This window comes from Melospiza melodia, unplaced genomic scaffold, assembly GCF_035770615.1.
Source record: "Melospiza melodia melodia isolate bMelMel2 unplaced genomic scaffold, bMelMel2.pri scaffold_37, whole genome shotgun sequence".
NCBI classification, from domain to species: Eukaryota; Metazoa; Chordata; class Aves; order Passeriformes; family Passerellidae; genus Melospiza; species Melospiza melodia.
Genome location: NW_026948690.1, coordinates 4313731 through 4332621, shown reverse-complemented (window position 1 = coordinate 4332621; position 18891 = coordinate 4313731). Strand labels below are relative to the sequence as shown.

At 53.1% G+C, this 18891-nt stretch overlaps 1 pseudogene; it reads right to left on the bottom strand.

The window, feature by feature from the left end:
• LOC134434467 (serine/threonine-protein kinase pim-1-like) overlaps positions 1 to 16526 on the bottom strand; it is a 40428-nt pseudogene extending 23902 nt beyond the window's left edge.
• Between the last annotated feature and the right edge of the window lie 2365 nt (positions 16527 to 18891).

Genomic DNA, 18891 nt, shown 5'->3' with positions numbered 1-18891 from the left:
TTTAGACCCCCCTGTACAGAAATCCTAAACCCTGTGTTCTACACCTTAATTAACTTATCCCTTCACCATTCACCCCAGTGAAATCCTCCCAGTCCTCATACAGGTGTCATCTCCTGTGTAGGATCAAAGTCCAGCCACCAGACACTTCTGGCAACATTCCAGGACTCCCGAGCCCCCCAAGGGTGTTCTCGGCCACTCTGCACCCTCATCCTGAGGTGCTGAGATCCCACATGTATCCTTTTTGCCTCTCTCTCTTTCTGTCCTTTTCTTCTATTTCGGTCCTTTTGTAAATTGGAGTAATGTAAAATTCAAATAGCTTAGAGTTTGTGAAGTTGAATGGGCCAAGTCAGTGCTTTAAGAAGTGTTCTGTGTTGATTGAATGTCATATTAAATCTTTTGCCAAAAATTCTCTGATTTTCTAAAATTACCAGTAAAGACTGTTTTGTTGTTTTGAGCTCCTGAGGATCTCTTGTTGGTATTTCTCCAGGAAGTCCAATTCAGAATACAGAAACAATTGTAATTCCTTTTAAATGTCTCCTTGACAGAGTTTTCTACTGGATGGAAGTCAGGGCTTGTCTGTCCTGCTTGGCACAGCCCAGGCAGGGCTTTCCCAGCCCCTTTCCACACTCCATTTCCCAGCTGGAGCCGCTGCTGCCTCTGAGTTGTGCTGCCCCAGCCCCAGGGACACTCTCCTTGTCTGCCCATTCCCCCACGGTCTCTGGGCAGGGATGGCCTCAGTGGGGGCTGCTGACATCCTCAGCACCTTGGAGGCTGCTGCTGAATTTTCCTGCTTCAGAGGCTTGTTCAGCCTTCAGCTCTTGAGTGCAGGAATCCAGTGTCCCAGGGCTCATTAACATTCAGAACAGCTAAACAAGCTAAGCTTCTGGGAATAATTTGATTTAAGCGTTCAAATCAAATGTGTGGTTAATTAGTCAGATTTCAGAAGCCAATTCAATGTGAATACCCTGAATTTAAAAAAACAGCAAGAAAATATTTTTAGGTCCTGCATTTTTTTTTACTAGTAATTCATTGAAATGTGCAATCTCCAATTGACATTGAATCCAAGTACCTCCTCATGCAGTTTGAATAGACATGAAAATCAAGACCTTCATGGCTGACAATCAATCAGACTCTGTCCCTACCCCCACCCCACCATTTTCCCCATCCAAGGCTGGCACTCAGAGCAGCCTTGTGCAAATCTGAGCTCCCTCCAGCCCACACTGGACCTAGCCAACAGACCACAGTTGAACAGGATATAACTTAATAAAAATTACACCATTAAAATAACAATCACACAATTACAAACTCTTCTCTGAGCTATGTGCAATGTCCCAGCATGTCTGATGACTCCACTGTTCACAACTGATTTGCATACTAAAATTAATTTTTTACTAATGTGGTTCTGTGATAGATATAAACACAATTAAGTTCTTGTATCAGGATTCTTGTCCTGGACTGAGGACAGAACAGCTCAAACAATTCCTGATTTGCAAATCTATCAGTGGTGGATGGAGAAGGGAGGTCTGGCTGCTTTTGCTGTTGAGGAAATGCTGAAACCAGCCTGACTCATTTCATCTGCTCATGCCCTGGCTGATGTCCCCTCTTTCCCCTTCCACCCATTGGCTTTTGTCTCCCACCAGCCCCCGGTGAAGAGCCTGGCTCTGTGTTCTCCATCCCCTCCTCGCTGGCACTGCCAGGCTGGGATGAGGAGTCCCTCAGCCTTCCCTGCTCTGGGCTGGACAAGCCCAGCTCCCTCAGCCTCTGCTCACAGCCCAAGGGCTCCAGCCCCACCTTGGAGGCCCTTCCCAGACCCTGCTCCAGCTGCCAGACATCTTTCCTGCCCTGGGACCCCAAACCAGGCCACAATGACCTGGATAATCCCAGTCCTTGATGTCCTGGTCGCACAACCCTTGCCCCTTGTCCCCTGTCAAGCTCTGGGGTGGATCCTGTGGAACATCCTTTGGTGGAGGCTGTGGCTCCAGGTGGGCCAGGGGGGATCCTGGGGGACAGGGACCCTGCTGGGCATGAACAGCATTGGACGTGTTGGGAGAAACTGTGAGGGGGAGCTGGGGCAGAGTGACCAACCCAGTGACCTGACACAGCCTGCTGGGATGTCACACAGCCCCTCTGGAATGTCACACAGTCCCTCTGGAATGTCACACAGCCCCTCTGGGATGTCATAGCCCATTCTCCAATGTCACACAGCTGGTCTCTGATGTCACACCAGAGTCTGTGATGCCATAGTCTGCACTGTGATGTCAGACCTCTGCCCTGTGATGTCACAGCTGGATCTCTGATGTCACAGAGGCAGACTATGATGCCATGGCTGCTCTATGACCTCACCTAACCCACTCTGTGATGTCATAGCCCACTCTGTGACCACATGGTACCAGATGATAAATTGTCTTCACCAGGTGAGCTCACACCTGGAGCTTGTTCTCCACAACCCCAGGCCTGTGGAAACCACACAGTGCCCATTGTGTGAGAAGGGGAACTGGAAGTTCAGCAGCCTCAGTGTCCTGCCAGCTCAGCCAGGCCCACGGGAACATTGGGATCCATGACCACCAAGCACCACCAGAGTGACCCTCAAGACAGGAGAATGCATGGGTAAAGGGGAGGGGAAATATATTAATGATTTTGGGGAAATGATTATCATATGTATTTTTAGTCCGGGACAATCAATGAATATGTATGCAAAATACAGAATATAAACAGAAACTTTCCTGTACTCAGCATGCACAGCTTTGGGAGGAGCTCTCCCCTGTGCATCCAGCTGAATAAAGAATGCTGCTTCTTAACGCTACATTGGGGTTAAGGAATTTTCTGTTTTACTAAATTTTTCATAGCACTCCCACTGCCAAGGAAAGCTCTGTCTGCTGCTGTTCACAAACAGAGAAGGGCTGGTGGCAGATGTGGGGCTCAGAGGCAGCCTGGGGCAGGCACAGTGACCATGAAATAATGAAGTGTTCAATGTTCTGTGAAAGAGGGAGGGGCAGTAACAAAACTTCTGCACTGGAAATAGGAAGGGCAGAACTTTGGCCTTTTTAGGCTGCAGATTTGGGGAATACCTAATCAGGTACTGATTGCTTTAAGGAAACAGCCCTTAACAACAAAGGGGTCCTGAAAGGACGGAGACATTTCAAGAAAGTAATCACAAGGGGGAAGAAGCAGCCTGTCCCAGTGCGGCAGAAGATGAGCTAGTGAGGAAAATGACTGGCCTGGCTGCCCATGGAGCTTTTCTGGAGACTCAGGGGTGGAAAAAGGACCAGCAACTCAGGAAGTCTTTAAGGGTGTTGCTGGGTCATACAGAAAGAAAAGCTGAGAGTTGAAAACTCTAACCAGGAGGGTTCTGCAAAAAGAATAAAAATGTTTTTATAAAAAAAAAAAATAGCAAAAAGGAGGAGTAGGAGAACCTCTACTCTTTATTGGTTGCAGTGGAGAATATAGTAACACAAGATAAGGAAAAGGCTGAGCTACTTTACCCCTAGTTTGTTTCAATTTTCAATATTAGGGTAAGATATCCTCAGGACAAGTGTTCTCCTGAGCTGGTAGATGGGCACAGGGAGCAGAACAGCCCCTGGAATCCAGGAGGAAGCAGTGGGTGACCTGCTGAGCCACTCAGATGCTCACAGGTGAATGGGATCAGACAGGATCCATCCCAGGGCAATGAGGGAGCTGTGGATGAGCTCCCCAGGCTGTGCTCCATCATTTACCATCAGTGCTGGCTCAGCAGGGAGCACCCAGAGGACTGGAGGTGCCAATGTGAGCCCATCCCCAAGAAGGGCTGGAAGAAGGATCTGGGGACCTCCAGGCCTGTCAGCCTGACCTGGGTGCCGGGCAAGGTTATGGAACAGATCACCTTGAGTGCCATCACAGGGCACCCACAGGATGGCACTCACAGGAAACTCCCAGCTGATGGGAACAAACTTTCTGGCTGACTGCAGAGGCCAGGACAAAGCTGGGTGGTTTCCCTGCCATCCCCCAGCCCTTGCTTGCCCCAGGGGCTGATGGCATTTGTGCTCCCTCAGGTTCATGTCCCCACAGCAACAGCATGGGGGTGCTCCCTCTGCCGTGTGCAATGCAAACAGGGGCTGCTGAGCCAGTGCTGCCGTGTCTGTGCCTGCAAGGATGGGGCACCTGTGTGAGCTGGGGGAGAGGCCAGGGCTGCAGAGGGCGGATGTTGACAGCTCCATGAGGACGCTCTGGGACGCTGCCCTGGGCTGTGCAGCGCACTGGGGATGGATCAGGCCCTGCTCTGCTGCTCCTTCCCGTTCTGCCCCAGGGCCCTTGCAGAGCACCAGCTGCTGCTGCCCTCAGCTCCATGGCAACCCTCAGGACAAGGCGGTGCCAGGGCTGTTCCAGGTACCATTGCAGTGACACTCGTTGGTGCCACCAGGTGCCATGGCAACAGTGACGGGACCCGTTCCTTGGTTTGTTGCCATGGCAACCAATGCCCGGCCCCCTTGTGATGGTTGGTGTCCATGGAAAGCTGCCCTGGGCCCTTGCTCAGGGCTGGTGTCAGTGCCCAGAGCAGGAGGGGATCCCTTGCTGGGGGCTGTGCCATGGCCACCTGCCCTGTGCCGCGCTGGCCGCTCAGGCACCAGGAACCAGCAACCACCGGCACTGCCAGGGCCAAAGGCCAGGTCAGCCAGACAGAAAGGGGCAGGGCTGGGCACTGTTTCCATGGCAACCGGCACTGGGGGGACACCTGGGTCACCTGTCCTGGCAGTTGCCATGGAAACCCCTGGCAGGGACTGAGGGCACAGCCCCTGGCACTGAGACACTGCTGGGCCGGGTGCTGAGCACAGCGCTGAGCACGCAGAGATGGTTTTGTTCTTGCTGAGCTGCAGCACAGCCAAGGCCTGTCCTGCCCCTCGTCCAGCCACGCTGGGGAGGGGCTGGGGCTGCGGGGGAGCTGGGCAGGGGACACAGCCAGGACAGGGGACCCCAACTGAGCCCGGGCATAGCCCAGACCAGAGCACATCATGCTCAGGGTGTGAAGGGGGGAAACAGGGAGGAAGGGAGGAATTTTGGAGGGAGGGCTTTTGCCTTCCCAGGGAACACTTAGGCAAGAGGGGGCCCTGTGTCCCCAGTGGGCAGGGTCACTACCAAAGACACAGACACCAACTTAAAGAATTGTAATTTATATCATGCACAGCTGCAAAGAAACCCTTGGTGAAACACTAGAGGTGTTTGTGGCAGACAAAGATTCTGGCTGACTATCAAGGTACACCTTACAGACATCAGGAGTACTTTAGTGACACCGTTTTTCATTCTATTTTCTCAATCCCATTGGAGTTAGGAACAAGAATTCTGTTGTGCCTGGAGCTGGCACCTTTTTAATTCCAGAATAATGCCCCCAGGCTCTTTGCTGTTCAGCTTTCCCATGCTGTCTGTGGCTAACAAGGCTTGGGGGGCCCTTTCCCCTCTGGCTGGAAGGGGCCGGGTCCCAGTCCCTGAGGGGCACCCAGGCTCCTGGATGGAATTCCTGTGCAAGTCCCTCAGTGTCACTGCAGCCTTCGCATGGAGCCCCATGGATCAGAGCATTTTCCACAGGGGCCTTTGGGGCAAACAGGGAGATGTGGTCTGGCAGGATGTGTAAAACAATCTCCTGTCAAATCTCCTTGTTCTCACACAGAATCTTTGGCTGCAGGGACACATTCCCATTGTTCCTGCCCAGGGTTCAGTACTCAGAGTTGTCTTTCCTAGGAGCTGCTCCTTCAGCTGCCTCGGGAGGGCCTTTTGGCCTCTGGACCCACACTCTGGCTCCATTATTAGGGCTTATGCATGCAAACCCTTTATCTCCACAAATGGTGGTGACTGGAGGTGGATCTCCTTTTTTCAAAATCGTTCTTAAAATTGCAAGATCAGTAATTGTGCTACCCTGTCATGGGGTTGAATAATCCTATCCTGGTCACTATAGTTTAACAGAATTACTGTAATTTCTCCTTGATATTCTGCATCAGTTCCTCCTGCCATGACAGGAACACTTTGCAAGGCCAAGCTCCAAGGGAGCAGTTACCAAAGCAAAGTGTCCTGGAGGAATCTGAATTCCTGTTTTGGTATTGATAGCTCTCATTTGCTTTGAATTTCTCGACATTAATTCCAATGCATGAAGGCCCAGCCCTGCAGCCTCTGGGCTGGCCCTGCCAGGGGCCATCACAGCCACAACAATTTCCCAGGCAACCCAAGTCTCACTGCCCAGGGTTGGATTTGCAAACCATTGGGGGCAGCCGTGCACAGACAGGGGACGTTTCCATTTCCCCATGGGCCATTGTGAAGGGCATGGAGCCCATCTGGGACAGGTTCCCATCTCCTCATTTTTTCAACGGCTCCTTTAACAACCCCTTCACCTGTTCAACCAGTCCTGCAGCTTGTGGATTGTCTGGGATATGAAAAACCCAGCAGTCTTAATCACTGCATTTTTCACAGTAACAGACAAAGCATTCCACATCACAGCATCAGCAAATCCTATAAAAATAGCCAATTTCATCCCTTCCTCCTTTATTCCTTGTATAAAATCTCACTAAGCTTACCACTGACATTTGGGTCTTGGCCAGACCTTTTCTGTGGGGTATTCAGTGTCACAGTGAGCGGCTAAAGCTGACATATTAAAATTGTCAGCCATATTTCACTGGGTCAATTTTTAATTACATAGATAAAAATATAAATTACTGTCTTATATATAACTATTAAAATCAATTATTGTTATTGTTATTGTTATTGTTATTGTTATTGTTATTGTTATTGTTATTGTTATTGTTATTGTTATTGTTATTGTTATTGTTATTGTTATTGTTACTGTTATTGTTATTGTTATTATTTAACTTGCACAAATGAACCTGAGCTCAAGATTTGAACCTTTTGTCACTCTGTGTGGGAGTATTTCAACAACAGTTTTTCCTTCTGTTGGTGCTGTTAATAAAATTCACCCTCGTCTGCCCAAACCCACAAGGTCTTTTCCTTTTCCATTTGCAATTTTCGGATGCATTTGAAGACATCCAGGGGTTCAGCTTCTTTTACCCGACTGCCCCACTGCTCACACAGGGCTCTGACCTCAGCCCACTCCAGAGCCAGGGAACTCCAGGGAAGGGCTTCCCAGCTGGGAATTTCTGATGGGACTGATTATTCACATTTACATTTAAAAAGTGACATTTTGTTGGGATCTGGTCAGACTGTGCCAGTTTTGTTTTACCAGTGGGCAGGGTCAGCACCAAAGACACAGACTCCAAGTGAAGGAATCAGTGTCATTCACTGCAGTTCAGAGCAGCAAAGAATCACAAAAGGAGCAGCTCAGCAATGCACCCAACCATCCCCACCACAGATTGCCTGCAGTGATTAAGAAAGATCCAGCAGCATTCACCCTCAGCCTTTACCATCCCCCAGACCCACACAGCAGCTGGGGAAGCTGTCACAGCCAAGGGCTGCAGAGCCACTCCTGGCCACTGGGAATTCCTGCAGGTGCCTCCAGCCCCAGGTGAGGCTCCAACCCCAGCTCTGACAGTGCTGAATGAACAAACTGACAGCACTGCTAGTGTGGCAACATCTGCTTTCATCCTCCTCTTGGGTCCCTCCCAAAGCCTGGCCAGGGCTCAAGGAGAAACCAAGGGAGGTGACTTTGACCATTCAGCCCCAAACAAGGCCAGATGTCAGATTTCATGGCCTTGTCTGGCTTCTAAATACACAAAGGTCAATACATGTCCCACTAATGAGTGGCTACATCTATTACGGGGCCTAATGACCATGCATATTTCATCAGGGAGCAGATACAAAGATAACCTTTGCTTGGAAGGTTCATCCAGAGGCCACCTTTGGCTCAGGGCCTGCTGTCCAGGCCTCACTCAGTGCTGGTGTCCAGGCCTTGGCACTTCAGGGACATGGTTTAGTGCTGGGCTTGGCACTGCTGGGTGAGCAGCTGCACTGAGTGAGCTCAGAGGGCTTTTCCAACAGAAAGGATTCTGTGATTCCATGATTATATCCACTGCATTCAGCTGGGTCTATTTTAGCAGCATTACTTTGCTCCAAAAGTTCCCTCTTGCCCAGCTCCTGTGGCCTGAGGCTTCAGCTCCTTCAGCTCCTGGTGCTGAGCTGCTCATGCTGAACGAGACGGCTCAGAGAGAAGAACACAGTCCATGCAATTCCTTCTGGGACACGGAGAGGGGAGGCTGTGCAAACAGGAGCATTGTTTGCTGTGGCCTCCTCTCTGCCCTTCATGCCTTTCAGCACTTTGAACCAGCCAAGAGCTTTCTCCAAGAGCGCAATGGAGCAGCTGTTCCTGCTCCCAGGCCTGGCTCTCTCCAGTCTCTGCCCTTGCCTGGTTCTGTCCCTCGTGCTGTGCCCTCTGTTCCCCCAGGGCTCGCTGGCTGCTGCCCAGGACTGTGGCACTGGCACAGATCCAGTGCTCCAGAGCCTCCTTTCTGTGCCCTTGCAGCTGCCTGGGCACAGCAGCCTTTTCCATCTGGAAGCTCCCCATGCACAGGGAGTGCCCAGCTCCGTTCCTTGCACAGCCTGCAGGAGCCCAGGGCTGCCATCTCCAGTCCCTGCTGGCACTGGGGGCTCCCAGGTGCCTCAGGCTGCTGTGACACCGCTGCACACGGGAGGGAAGAGGGGCAGGGGCTGTGCTCAAAGTCAGCTCCATCTGCTGCTGCTGCTGATGCTGCTGCTGATGCTGCTGCTGCTGTGGGGTCATTTGTGCAGCCCTGGCCCAGAGTCAGGGATCCGATCCTGCCAGTCTCTTCCAGCCCTGGCTGCTCAGAGTTTGGGCCTTGGAGCCTCAGGTGGCCAAAGGCAGCTGCTGCTGGTGCCTCTGTGTGCCCGTGTTCAGCAGTGCTGCTCCATCAGTCTGTGCCCAGCAACGGGGAAAAGCCTCAGCCCTGCAGGGCCAGGAGCTGCCGGGCTCTGCCTGAGCAGCTCAGCCAGCAGGAAGGGAGCTGCTCCACACGGGAACCAGGAGCAAAGGACATTCCTTTTATAGGACATGTTTTCTATTGAAAGGAAAAAAAAGGAAAAAGTAATCAAAAACTATATAAAATGTGAAAGATAAAAAAAAAAAAACCAAGTGTGCAGTGAAAAATCATCTCTAACTTTGAATTAAGAGGCAACTGATCTTTTGAAAGAGAACTCAGTTATTTACTTTGTAAATGTGCTGATGGCATGGATCCATCTTACTGACCTCAGCAGTCTTTTTAAAAAGTTTTTGAGGATTGTTTCCAATATTGTTATTTTAAATTGTGGTCGAGGCAAGAGGAAATTGCTTTGTGCCCTTCCAGCTCCACGCAGGACTGGGAGTGGAAACTCTGTCAAAGCCCAAATCCTTTAGAAGATGACCTTCCTTCTCAGCCTGGGAATGAGCGGAACATTCCCATTGAAACTTTCAGGGATTTCTTAGAGTCACAAAGTCCCACTGACAGCTTTTTGCTCTGGTGTGGAAGTGCAGAAGGGCAATTCTCCATCCACCAGCTCCAGACTGCACTGCCTCAGCAGCACGGCCCACTCGCCAGCTTTGGCCCACTCATGGCACTTCTAGAGGAGGAACAAAGTGCAATTGCACAATCCCAGCCAATCAAGAAGGAAGAATGGGACAGACAAAACACCCTGTACAGATCCAGGCATTCAGCTGGGACTGTAGAAAGTTTGGGTCCTTGCCAATTGGATGTGTGTCCCCAGCTGCAATCTCTGGGCCCTGCAGCAGAGTCTCACTCACCGGCCAAAGCACAAAGCTCAGGCGCTGTGCTCACAACGGGCTCGTCTGATGCAGAGCTGTCAGAGCAATGTGAGGGCAGAGCCAGCCCAGCTGGGCCCAGGGCTGAGCCCAGCAGAGCCCTGGCAGAGCCCAGATCAGCCTCAGCACCCGCAGAGCCTGGCTGCAAGGGGAGAAAGCACAAAGTGCTCATCAGCTGAGGGCTCCTGTGCCCTTGTGCCAAGGCCTGCGGTGCCCAGGACATGTTGGCCGTGCCCAGAGCTGTGCCCAGAGCTGCCCATCCCTGCTGCCTTTGGCAGCAGAGCAGGAGGGCAGGACACGTGCCAAGCCTGCAGCCAGCCAGGGCACATCCAGCCCTCAGCAGCTGCCCAGAGCCAAAAAGCAGCTGGGCAGCTGACAGAAGAATTCATTGCGTCTGCCCCAGCAAAGGGGGAACCTTTGGTGCCCAGCTGTGCCATGCCCAGATCTGGGAGCAACCCCATGCCTGTAGACTCACCTGCAAATTGGACCTGGAGACTGGCTTTGAAGAAGGTGCCAGAATCCAAGTCCATCATCTTCAGCTGGCCAGGCCAAGAAGAGATTGTCATCCTTGAGGTTGTCCTTGGTGTCTCCAGCACCAGCCCCATTTGGAACAGCTTCTCCAGGGGCTCCTTCTCCTTCCCTGGGGTCAGACCAGGCTGTCAGGGCTCTGCCTAGGGCCCCAGCCATCCATGAACCATACAAACAAAACCGGGGGGATGGTGGCCACCAGTGCTTGTCACACCGGGTCTCCAGCTCAGCTCCAGCCCAAGCGCTGCATGTTCCCTTCTGCTGACCCCTGCTCAGAGCTACAGGCAGGACAAAACCAGCCTGGTTTGCTTTGCCACTGATTGCCAAGAGATGTGTGGAGCTGGTACCTACTAGGTCCCTGGATCCAACTGTGCACGTGGATTTCTTCAGTCTTCTAGGGCAGGGAAACACCCTTCACCCAAGGATGACAGAAAAGCTCTTCTAAGGATGGCCTGTCCGAGGGTTGCATGGACAAACACCTCTTAATAACATCTTGGCACTCTGGGGAGAGAAACCAGAAATCACCAGTCAGTTGGAGAAGTTGCCCTCCTGTTCCCATGCCCAGGTCATGCTGGTTGTGACCAGAGCTGGGCCTAAACTTCCCCATGGATGCTCTGTTTGGAGGACAGCAGGAGAGCAGGACATGTGCCTGCTCAGCAGCTGCCAGAGTGGTTTGCCCATGAGCCCGCTGCTGTCTCCCAGCACTGGTATTCCCCCCGTGTCCAGAGATGAGGATCCACCTCGAGAGAGCCATCGTGGGAACAAGATTCGCCCCCGGATGATCTCCTGGCCCCTCCTGAACGGGTGCTTCCCCATGACCAGGTGGCACAACAGGAGGCCCAGGGACCAGATCGTGGCTGCCTCGCCGTGGTAGCGTTGGTGCTGGATCCACTCTGGTGGGCTGTAGGACAGGGTTCCTGTGGAACACAGACACAGCTCAGCAGGGGGTTGCTGCTGCTCCCAGAGCCCAGCCCCAGCATCCCTGGGCATGTGGGGGCTGTCCCAGAGGCACACGGGGTGAGCGCTGCCCTCTCGCCAGCACCTGGGACTTGTGCACAAACTTGCGGCTGGAAAAGAAGCCACTGGTGCTGGAAGAGGGCAGCAGAATCCCTGGGAAAGCCCAACCATGACACACAAAGGAAAAACCCACTCAGTAGTGGAGAAAACCCACTCTCCTCCCCACCTGCACGGCCCCCAAAAATGTTAATAAGCCAAGGCGAACAAGGAGAGCGGAGCAGTCCAGCCCTTCCTTGCCTGCACACCAAACCATCCGGGGCACACGGTCAGGCCTCCCTCTCTGCTGCCCCCATGGGGGTTTGTGTTGGGCTGGCTGCCCCAGCTCCAGCCCCAGCCCAGGGCACAGTGGGCGCTGAAGGCTGTCAGCAGGGCTGGGAGCTGGCCGCCCTCACACCCCACCCAAATCAACTCGGCTCTAGCATCAATCCCATCCCGGCTGCAATAGGGGGAAGCCCCAGTGCTGCACCCAGGCTGGGCCACGAGATGCCCAGGAGCACCCCCGGTGAGGGCTCACCTGCAAATTGGGTGTAGGCTGTGTCTTGGAGGAAGGCGCCACAGCCAAAGTCGATCAGTTTCAGCTGCCCGCTGGCCAGGTCGACCAGGACATTCTCGGGCTTAACGTCCCGGTGCAGGACCCCGCAGCTGGTGCAGTGCCGCACGGCCTCCAGCACCTGGCGGAACAGCTCCCGCGCCTCCTCCTCTGGCAGGAACCCCCGCTCTGCCAGGAAACCCGAGAGCTCCTGGCACCGCTCCGGACGCTCCAGCACCAGCAGGAAGCTGTCGGGGAGCTCAAGCCACTCCAGGAGCTGAATGACACCGCCACAGCCACAGGACACCTTGGCCAGCAGCACGATCTCCAGGGGTGCGCTGGTGCCGTCGGGCTGCGGGAGGAGCACGACGCCGTCAGTGGGGCCGAGGCCGTGCCGGGGCTCTGGGAGCCCTCAGCCAGCCCGGGATGCTCTGCATGCCCCGCTCAACCCACGCCCGCTCTCCCCGCAGGGCTCACGGCGGCTCCCACCGTGCCGGGCCCCGGCTCCTCGCCGCCCGGCACGGCCCGGCTGCTGCCGCTGGCCCCGCTCACTCACCAGCTCGCCGCAGTGCCGGATGCGATCCCTCGGCACGCGTTTGATGGCCACCTGCGAGCGAGGGAGAGCAGCGGGCTGAGCTCGCCGCCCGTCCCGCCGCGCCCCGACCTTCTCCTCCTCCTCCCTCCTCCTCCGCCCCCTCCGCCTGCGCCCGCCGCCGGCCCCGCCGCTCACCGGGGCGCCGTCCGAGAGCCGCGTGGCTGCGAAGACGCTGCCGAAGCCGCCGCGCCCCAGCAGCGATCCCAGCCGGTACCGCTCCAGCAGGGCCTCCTGCGCCGTCCCTGCGGGCGGGACGCGGCTGTCAGCGCTCGGCCCGGGGCCAGCAACGGCCCCCGAGCGCCCCTCACCCGCCCCGGGCCCGGCATCCCCACCCGCCCCGGGCCCCGACAGCTCGGGGACGGAGGCCGCGCTGCCGAGCGGCGGAGCTCGGGCCGGGGAAGCCGCATCGGAAGCGGCGGGAGCGGCCGCGCCGCAGGTGTGCTCCGCGGGCCCCGGGAGAAGCCGGGGCCGGGGTCGGGACTGGAGCCTGCGTCGGGTCCGGGGCCGGGCTCGGGCCAGGCGGAGGCAAAGGGCGGCGATGCCGCCTCCGCACCAGGCACTGATGCCCGCCCGGCAGCGCCACCGCCAGTACGGCCAGAGCCGGGCGGAGGCGAGACCGCGGCGGGACGGCCGGGGCCGGGCATGGGGCCGGGGGCGGGCCGGGGGCATGGCCCGGCCCTGCAGGGGGGAGGGAGGCGGGGAGAGGAGAGGGACGCCGGGCAAGGGACCCCGAGAGAAGGGTGCCCGACAGCGGGAAAGGGAGAGAAAGAGAAATAATAGGACAAAGAGAAAGAGAAAGAAAAATAGGGGAAAGCGTGTTTTAAATTATCTGTTTTGCTGCTCTCGCCGCTGCTGCTGCTGCCGCTGCCGCCGCTGCAACTGAAGCACCGGGGCCGTTCGTCCCCGTGTCCGTTCCCCTCTTGCCCCACGAGCCCCACGTTCAAGCCCCGCGCGCCCCGGGGACAGCCCCTCCGTCTGTCCAAACACGGGAACTTTGCAGCGCTGAGCCCGGATGCAGAGCCCTGACTCCTGCACTCTGGCACAGCGATCCCCTCGCTTGCTGATGTGCATTGTCCTTGCTGAGGGGCAAACACTGTCGGGCCACCTTCCCTTGGGGTAGGATTCCTACCTGACCCCAGCACTGCACTTACATCTCCAGTGTTGCTTTCCCGTAAAAACAGGGGAAGGAAAACTGTGTGTGGCTCATGGTATTTTAGAGTGTCTAAAAATCACTAAGTCATCGATCCTAGAGGCGAGGTGCATCTGGAATTACTGGACGCAAGATAGAAAAGGGGAGCATAGAAAAAAAAAAAGAAAACACCTTGGATTGTTTCTTTTATTTTACATCTGGAAAGCTGTTTCAGTTTTCCAGGAGTCTTCTCCTGTCTGCTCTTCCCAAGAATCTCTCATGGAGAACAAGGTCAAGCTTCTGTCACAAGATTTGCCACCAGGAAATTACGCCACTGGTGAAATTTTCATTGTGACTGTTTGTGCTGGCTTAGGGTAAATTTGGGGAGGAAACCTCCTAAAGGGGCCTGTCTAGAAAGCAAGTTCAAATGGCCCCTCCCCCTACTAATTCAGGAAAAGACTTCCCTTGAGAAAAGTGAAAAAAAACCCCATTTTTTTTTTAACGAGTAAAGTATTCACAAGCATGAAAAATGAATAATATTAAATAAAACCTTGGACAGTGCTGAAGAGTTGGCCAATTCAGAAAGTCCTTTTTGTGGGTTGTAATTGGCTCACTCAGTCTCTTCTAAGTCCCTCTGGTTGTGGAATGCAGCATTCCAGAGCTCGGGGGGCCACAGGTGTGAGCTGCAGGTGTTTGTCTGGGTTTTCAGTCCAGAGCAGGTTTAAACAGTTCCAAGAAAAAGGAAAGTCACAGTCCGAGGAACTTCTCTTCCTGAGGTGGCTAAAATCAAATTGCTGGACCTTGGCTGTGAAGGCATCGGGAAATTTCCAAATCTGGGCACTGGCGGTCCCAGCAAACACCAGATCATGGTGGCGCTGGAGCCAGAACCTGAAGATTTCCAAACTTTGGCTTTCTGTGCAAGCAAATCACTGGGCTTGGGCTGTGCCAGCACCAGGAAGTTTTCAGATCTGGGCACTGGCACTGCCAGCAAACACCTGATCTGGGTGGTGTCGTTGCCAGTGACAGAAATCTGCCGGATTTGGGCTCTGCTGGCATCAGGAAATTTCCAAATCTGGGTTCTGGTGCAGCAAACACAAGATGTGGGCAGTGCCAGACCCAGTAGCAGAAAGGTGAAAGGTTTTGGATTTCTGTGCCAGCAAATTGCTGCACTTGGGCTGTGTCAGAATAGGGAAATTTCCAGATCTGGGTACTGGCAGTGCCAGCAAACACCAGTGAAACCTTCTGGTCCTTGTCTGCACTGTTGAGCAGTGGTTTCCCTGAGAACCAGCTCTGGCAACTTTACAGACAGAGACTGCTTTCATCTTGTTGTCTGGAAACAGAACTTTACTGAAGGCAAACACAACAAACAGGACGGCGTACACAGTACAGAGAGAGAAGCAGAAAAAGGCCTGGGTCCAGGGTCTAGCAGGAATATTTATACATTTATTTATGGGGAGGGGTTAAGGTGGGATCTGAGGGAAGGATCCAAGAGGAAGGAAGGATTAAGAATATTACAGTTTTTGCAGTATAAAGTAACCAATGGTAGCAAAGAGAACTCGGAACTTTCTAGTAACAATTGCATAACTGAACAAGAGGATTATGGGCGGGAGCTCCTGCTGACCCCAGCTAAAGAGGGTTTTCCCACGGCCTTAAGCTGAGGTCTCCCTCTTCTTTTAAACCAACCCCAACACACCAGATCTGGGCAGTGCCGGGTTTTGGCTTTCTTTGCCAGACAATTGCTGCATTTGGGTTGTGCCAGCACCAGGAAATTGCCAGATCTGGGCACTGGCGGTGCCAGCTAACCGCAGATCTGGGTGGTGCCGGTGCTATCACCAGAAAATTGCCAGGATTTGTCTTTCTGTGCCAGCAAACTGCTGGACTTGGGCCGTGCTGCCACTGGGAAACTGCTGGATATGAGCACTGGCAGTGCCAGCAAACACCAGATCTGGGTGGGGCCAGCACCAGGTATTTGCAAGGTCTTGGCTTTCTTTGCCAGAAAATTACTAGACTCAGGCTGTGCCGGCACCAGGAAATTCCTGCATCTGGGCACTGGTGGTGCCAGCAAACACCGGATCTTGGCATTGCCAATGACGGTAGCAGGGAATTGCCAGATTTTGGCTTTCTTTGCCAGAAAATCGCTGGACTTGGCTCTGCCAGAACAGGGAAATATCCAGATCTGAGCACTGGCAGTGGCAGCAAACACCAGGTCTGGGCACCTGTATTGGCATCAGGAAATTGCCAGATTCTGGCTTTCTGTGCCAGCAAATTGCTGGACTTGGGCTGTGCCAGCCCTGGGAAATTTCCGGATCTGGGCACTTGTGCAGCAAACACCAGATCTGGGTGGTGTCTCATAGTGTGTTTTTATACTTTGTAATACTTTGCAATAGTTTTGTTTTTGAATCCCTGACTTTTTCCCAAATGGTTCATCCCAGATGGTACCCCCCTCCCTTTACCTGTGTAATCCCTTTCTCTTGCTGAGATCATCCCCAAATCCCCAGCCTGGCTCTCTGTCAATCACTCAGCATCCCATCCCCTCCATCTAGAAGCTTTGGTCCAGGATGTCGAGTGATTAGCAAGAGGCCAGGGGTGAGCCCCCCAAGCCTTGCCCCAAATGCTGTCCTAAATGTCTGTCCCCCAGTACCCATCCCTTAGGGTCACTTATTGTTTAGTAAAATGTTATCTACTTTTGGTTTCCACTTCCCTTTAAATGTAACCTTGTGAAATCTCCCGGGGCTCTCAGCAGGAGCCGCCTGAGGTGTAGGGGCTCCTTTGGGACTCCTAGAATAAAACCTGGGATTAACCCCTGCTAAGAGTCAGGCCTTAATCTTGTACCCATGTCTCCGGTGTCTCTCCTGCTGCAAAGATGACCACGTGCCCTCCATACCCTCAGGGCTTGGGAGAGTGTCTCCCCGCTGTCGGCCGTGTCGGGGTTCCCCCCGGTGTCTGCCAACTCGGGACTGGCTGAGGGTTCCTGAGAGGCTCCCAGAGGGACAGAGACACTGCCCATATAGGTAAACTGAATGGCCCTGGGATTTTGGAGGTAATTACAAATTGGCCTGAAGGTGAAAATTTTGGTGTCACAGATGAAGAACAAGACCAGCAACATGGACTGAAGAAGCTCCTCCATATAACCAAGTTTTCCCAGAGGAAACACACTACGGTCTTTTCACTGATGGTTCCTGTCCAATCGTAGGGATGAACCGAAAGTGGAAAGCAGCCGTATGGAGCCCCACACGACAGGTTGCACAAGCTACCAAAGGAGAAGGTGGATCAAGTCAATTTGCTGAACTCAAAGCTGTTCAGCTGGCCCTGGACATTGTAGAAAGAGAGAAGTGGCCAAAGCTCTACCTCTACACTGATTCATGGATGGTGGCCAATTCTCTGTGGGGGTGGCTGGAGAGGTGGCTGGAAAGAGGCTAACTGGCAGCATAGAGGAAAACCAATTTGGGCTGCTGATGAGTGGAAAGACAGTGCTTCCAGGATAGGGAAGCTGCCTGTGAAGGTCCACCACATAGATGCTCATGTCCCCAAGAACTGGGCTAATGAGGAACACCAAAACAATGAACAGGTAGATCAGGTAGCAAAAATAGAGGTGTCAAAGACAGACTTAGATTGGCAACATAAGGGAGAGTTTTTCCTAGCTCGATGGGCCCATGATGCCTCAGGTCATCAGGGTGGAGATGCTACCTATAAGTGGGCACGAGACCGAGGGGTGGTTCTAACCATGGACAGTATTTCTCAGGTCATCCATGACTGTGAGACGTGTGCTGCCATCAAGCAGGCCAAGCGAGTGAAGCCCCTGTGGTATGGTGGGCGGCGGTCCAAGTACAAGTATGGGGAGGCCTGGCAGATTGACTACATCACACTGCCCCAGTCATGCCAAGGCAAGTTCTATGATCTGACCATGGTGGAAGCCACCATTGGATGGTTGGAGACCTACCCTGTGCCTCACGCCACTGCCAGGAACACCATCCTGGGCCTGGAGAAGCAAATCCTGTGGACACATGGAACCCCTGAGAGGACTGAGTCAGACAATGGGACTCATATCAAGAACAGCCTTATCAATACCTGGTCCAGAGAACATGGTATTGAATAGATATATCATATCACCTATCATGCACCAGCTGCTGGGAAAGTTGAACGGTGCAACAGACTACTTAAAATGACTCTGAAGGCAATTGGTGGTGGAACTTTTAGAAATTGGCAAATGAACTTAGCAAAAGCCACCTGGATGGTCAACATCTGAGGGTCCATAAATCGAGCTGGTCCTGCCCAGTCTGAACCCCTGCACACAGTGGATGGAGATAAAGTCCCTGTTGTACACATGAAAGGTGTTTTAGGAAAGACTGTTTGTATTAATTCCACCCCAGTCAAAGACAACCCCATCTATGGGATTGTTTTTGCTCAAGGACCTGGTTACACTTGGTGGGTAATGCAAAAAGACGGAGAAAGCCATTGTGTACTACAAGGAAACCTAGTCATAAGTGAAAACTGTGTGTACGGTTTTACTCTGATGCAGATGGAAATAGAATAAGGGGTGGATAATGTCCTGGATTGCAAGGAAATATGTGTGTTCTGTTCCCATCTGTTAGAGGTGAAGCAGTTATCTTCTGTTAATTGGGCAGTTTTCTTTATCTCTTCCACAAACCAATCCTCCCTCTGGGGAGACATCTGCTGTTAATGAGCCATTGAGTGTCACTGCATGACTGATCAAAATTACATCATCCCATTGTGAGATGCTCCACCCAGACTGAGGAGCCAAGCATTCCTAACTAGATATAAAATCTGAGATTTTGGGACACCAGAACAGCCTTTTCCACTGGATTCCCAGAGGAGCAGCAGCCTTTTCCATTGGATTCCCGGAGGAAGACCAGGCCTATCTACACCATCACTGGATCTTCAAAGGAAGACTACACCCTTCTACAGGATCACTGCTTCAACAGAACCACATCTGCCACTTCAGGAGGACTTCAGCCACCATTTCAATTGGACTGCTACCAGCACCCTGACCAACAGGGTGTCAGGAAATATTCTGACTCTGTCAGTGCTGCTTGTATTACTGCATGGTTTATTTGTTTAATTTTCTTCCCTAATAAAGAACCGTTATTCTTGCTCCCATATCTTTGCCTGAGAGCCCCCCCTTCATTTCAAAATTACAATAATTCAGAGGGAGAGGGTTTACATTTTCCATTTCCAGGGAAGGTCCTGCCTTCCTTAGCAGACACCTCTCTTCAAACCAAGACATAAACCCTTAGGGGGAAATTGAAAATATATACCCCACACTCAGTTAGAAGTATCCTAAGCCAAAAGGCTGAGAAATAGCTCACTGATTCCTGTATGTTAAATTATGAGGCCATCTTAATAGATAATGA